General features: G+C 46.4%; 1 pseudogene; it reads left to right on the top strand.

The window, feature by feature from the left end:
* Positions 1-232: 232 nt before the first annotated feature.
* LOC103087877 (NADH dehydrogenase [ubiquinone] 1 alpha subcomplex subunit 9, mitochondrial pseudogene) lies at positions 233-1,143 on the top strand (annotated as a pseudogene).
* The last annotated feature ends 2,701 nt before the right edge of the window (positions 1,144-3,844 follow it).

Below are 3,844 nucleotides of genomic sequence, written 5' to 3'. Positions count from 1 at the left end.
CCTACCATCTTGCAGCATCTAAATTTAATGAAGCATTCAAAAGAATCATAAAGACAATTTGATGAGTTTTGTCTTGTAAAACTATTTGCTGAAGAAAAGTATTCTGGAAAGAGGCAAAAAGACAGTACCTGGGAGCTGAAGTCGGCCAAGCGCCGGCAGCAGCGGATTGTGGGAAAAGATGGCAACCGCCGTTCACCCCCGAGTTGTCCGGACCCTGCCAATGTCACGTTGCATGGGGTCACAAGTGATCGTCCCCTACCGGGGTGAGCCATATGATACCATGCACCTTCGCCACATGGGTGACCTGGGCCAGATTATCTTTCTGGAATGGAAAGGGAGAGACAAGGACTCCATCCTAAGAGCTGTGGAGCACAGCAACGTGGTCATCAATCTCGTTGGGCGAGAACGGGAAACCAAAAACTTTGATTTTGAGGATGTTTTTGTAAAGATTCCCCAAGCAATCGCTCAAGTGTCCAAGCAAGTTAAGAGTTGAAAATTTTATTCACGTTTCACATCTTAATGCCGATATTAAAAGCCCTTCTAAATATCTGAGAAATAAGGTTGCTGGAGAGAAAGAAGTGAGAGACACATTTCCAGAAGCTACCATCATAAAGCCATTGGACATCTTTGGAAGAGAGGAGAGATTCCTCAATCATTTTGCGAGTATTCAATGGTTTGGTCCTGTCCCTCTTATTTCCTTGGGCAAGAAGACAGTGAAACAACCAATATATATTGTGGATGTCACCAAAGGAATTGTTAATGCAGTTAAGGATCCAGATGCCAGAGGGAAAACTTTTGCCTTTGTTGGGCCCAGTTGGTACGTCCTCTTTGACCTGGTACAGTACGTCTTTTGCCATGGCTCACAGACCCTTCCTGGCATACCCTTTGCCACATTTTGCAGATCGATGGCTAGGTCGATTCTTTGAAATGAGTCCGTTTGAGCCCTGGACCACGAGGGAGAAAGTGAAGCGAGTTCACATCACAGACATGACCCTGCCTCACCTGCCCGGCTTCGAAGACCTGGGTATTCAGGCCACGCCCCTGGAGCTCAAGGCCATCGAGGTGCTGCGGCGTCACCGCACGCACCGCTGGCTGTCTTCTGAGATTGAAGATGTGAAGCCAGCCAAGACAGTCACTGTTTAGTGGCTCCTGAGCTGCCCTTGGTTTTTGGTGTCATTCAGGTCACTAGCGACCAGGCCACCTTTGGCAAAGAATCCTGTACACAGTGCATAACAGCCCCTATTAAAACATCTGAGATATAAAAAAAAAAAAAAAAAAAAAGCTTCTATCAAGATGATAAACAAGAATAAAAATGCCAGACAGTACGGCTTCCCTGGTGGCGCAGTCGTTGAGAGTCCGCCTGCCAATGCAGGGGACACGGGCTCGTGCCCCGGTCCGGGAAGATCCCACATGCTGCGGAGCAGCTGGGCCAGTGAGCCATGGCCACTGAGCCTGCGCGTCCAGAGCCTGTGCTCCGCAACGGGAGAGGCCACAACAGTGAGAGGCCCGCGCAAAAAGAAAAAAAAGAAAAAAAGACAGTACCTGGTAAAATATTTAGGCGGAAAGATTTTCACATTTTAATGCCAAAAAGTAGCATTGAGAACATCCTTCATTTTTCTCAAGCCCACTAGGTACCCTAACACCTATAGAGAGAATATTTTCTCAATTAAGAATATTATAGTCTACAATAAAGAGTAGATTAAAGGGGTCAATAATTTCAAATTTACTAACCACAAAACATTTCTTTGAAGAATATTTATGGGAAATTTTGTGAAAAAAAAAAAATAAAGTGATGAGGCCATATCAGGAAAAAAATTGAATACCACTGACATCATGTTAGAGACAGACACGCCTTAAGAAACTGACTAAAGTACACACTCTTCTGCTTCTTCTGTTATTTATATTCAGATAATCAATATAAAGAACGGTTTTGTTCTGGTTTTCAATTTTATTTATTTATTTTTGGCTGCGTTGTGTCTTCATTGTTGTGCGCGGGCTTTTCTCTAGTTGCGGCAAGCGGGAGCTACTCTTCGTTGCAGTGCTCGGGCTTCTCATTGCGGTGGCTTCTCCTGTTGTGGAGCAAGGACTCTAGGCACGTGGGCTTCACTAGTTGCAGCACGCAGGCTCAGTAGTTGTGGCTCGCGGGCTCTAGAGCACAGGCTCAGTAGTTGTGGCACACGGGCTTAGTTGCTCTGTGGCATGTGGGATCTTCCCGGACCAGGGCTCGAACCCGTGTCCCTTGCATTGGCAGGCGGATTCTTAACCACTGCACCACCAGGGAAGCCCTAAAGAACTGTTTTTTAATTTTACTCTATTGTACATAAATATGTTACTTTCGTTTTAGAAAAAAACTTTATTATTGAAAATAGTTTTTAATAGAACTATTTATAGTACCAACATAATAAAACCAATCTGTCAGTCAAGAAATAAATATTTTCAAGACCTAAAAAATTTTATTTATTTATTTATTTTGACTGCATTGGGTCTTCATTGTGTGCGTGGGCTTTCTCTAGTTGCAGCGAGTGGAGGCTACTCTTTGTTGCGGTGTGCAGGCTTCTCATTCTGGTGGCTTCTCTTGTTGCTGAGCACGGGCTCTAGGCATGCAGGCTTCAGTAGCTGCAGCACGCGGGCTCAATAGTTGGGGCACACAGGCCCTAGAGCACACGGACTTCAACAGTTGCAGTGCATAGGCTCAGTAATTGCAGCGCACAGGCTCTAGGGCACGCGCACTTCAGCAGTTGTGGTTCGCGGGCTCAGTAGTTGTGGCACATGGGCTTAGTTGCTCCACGGCATGTGGGATCTTCCCCGACCAGGGATCGAACCCGTGTCCCCTGCATTGGCAGGCCAATTCTTAACCATTGTGCCACCAGGGAAGTCCCTTTAATTATTTTAGAATCTCCTTTCCCCCTCAAAAGCCTTGGCTTGGTGTCATCAATAAAATATGTGGTCACTCTAGCCAAGAAGGATAAGGAGGCATACTAGTTCTCTGCTGCGGTGTAACACATTACCCCAAAGCTTAACCGCATGAAACAGCCAAAGATTATTGTCTCACAGTAGAGAGAGGATACCATGTGGCTCAAGAATCTAGATGTAGCTCAACTGGACGCTTCTGGGTCAGGGTCCCTGGTGAGGCAGCAGTAAAGCTGTCAGCCAGGCCTACAGTTAGATCTCAAGGCTTGACCCAGGCTGGGAAATCCGCTTCCAAGCCCACTTGTGTGGCTGTCAGCAGGCTTCAGAAGATGTGCCTGCAGGCTTGTGGTGCAGTTGTGGGCCTGTATTAGTCAGCACGGGCTGCTATAACAAGTACCACAGACTGGCAGCTTATACAATGGTTCTGGAGGCAGGAAGTCTGGGATTGAGGTGCCCACAGGATTGTTTCTCCTCAGGCCTCTCTCCTTGACTTGTAGTCGGCCGTCTTCTCCCTGTGCCCTCACACAGTCCTCCCTCTGTGTTTTTAGGTCTGCATCCTAATCTCTTCTTATGAGGATACTGGATCAGTCATATTGGATCAGGGCCCACCCTAAAGGCTTCATTTTAACCTAATTACCTCTTTAAAGACTCTATCTCCAAATACAGTCATGTTCTGAGGTCCTGAGGGTTAGGACGTCAACACATAAATTTTGAAGGTATAGCATTCAGCCCATGGCAGGGCCTCTCCACCTGAGGGTCTCCACATCATGGAAGCTTGTGATTCAAGATTGGGAAGAGAGAGAGAGAAGAGAGACTCAAGACAGCAAGACAGAAGCTGCTGTCTTTTATAATTTGATCTCAGAAGTCACATCACATCTTGTCTGCAATACTCTGTTGTTGGAAGAGAATCAGTGAGTCCAGAGGAGGACAGGGT

Source organism: Lipotes vexillifer, unplaced genomic scaffold, assembly GCF_000442215.2.
Source record: "Lipotes vexillifer unplaced genomic scaffold, Lipotes_vexillifer_v1.1 scaffold741, whole genome shotgun sequence".
In the NCBI taxonomy this organism is placed as follows: Eukaryota; Metazoa; Chordata; class Mammalia; order Artiodactyla; family Lipotidae; genus Lipotes; species Lipotes vexillifer.
The sequence above is the reverse complement of the archived record's forward strand: the minus strand, read 5'-3'. Positions and strand labels throughout refer to the sequence as shown.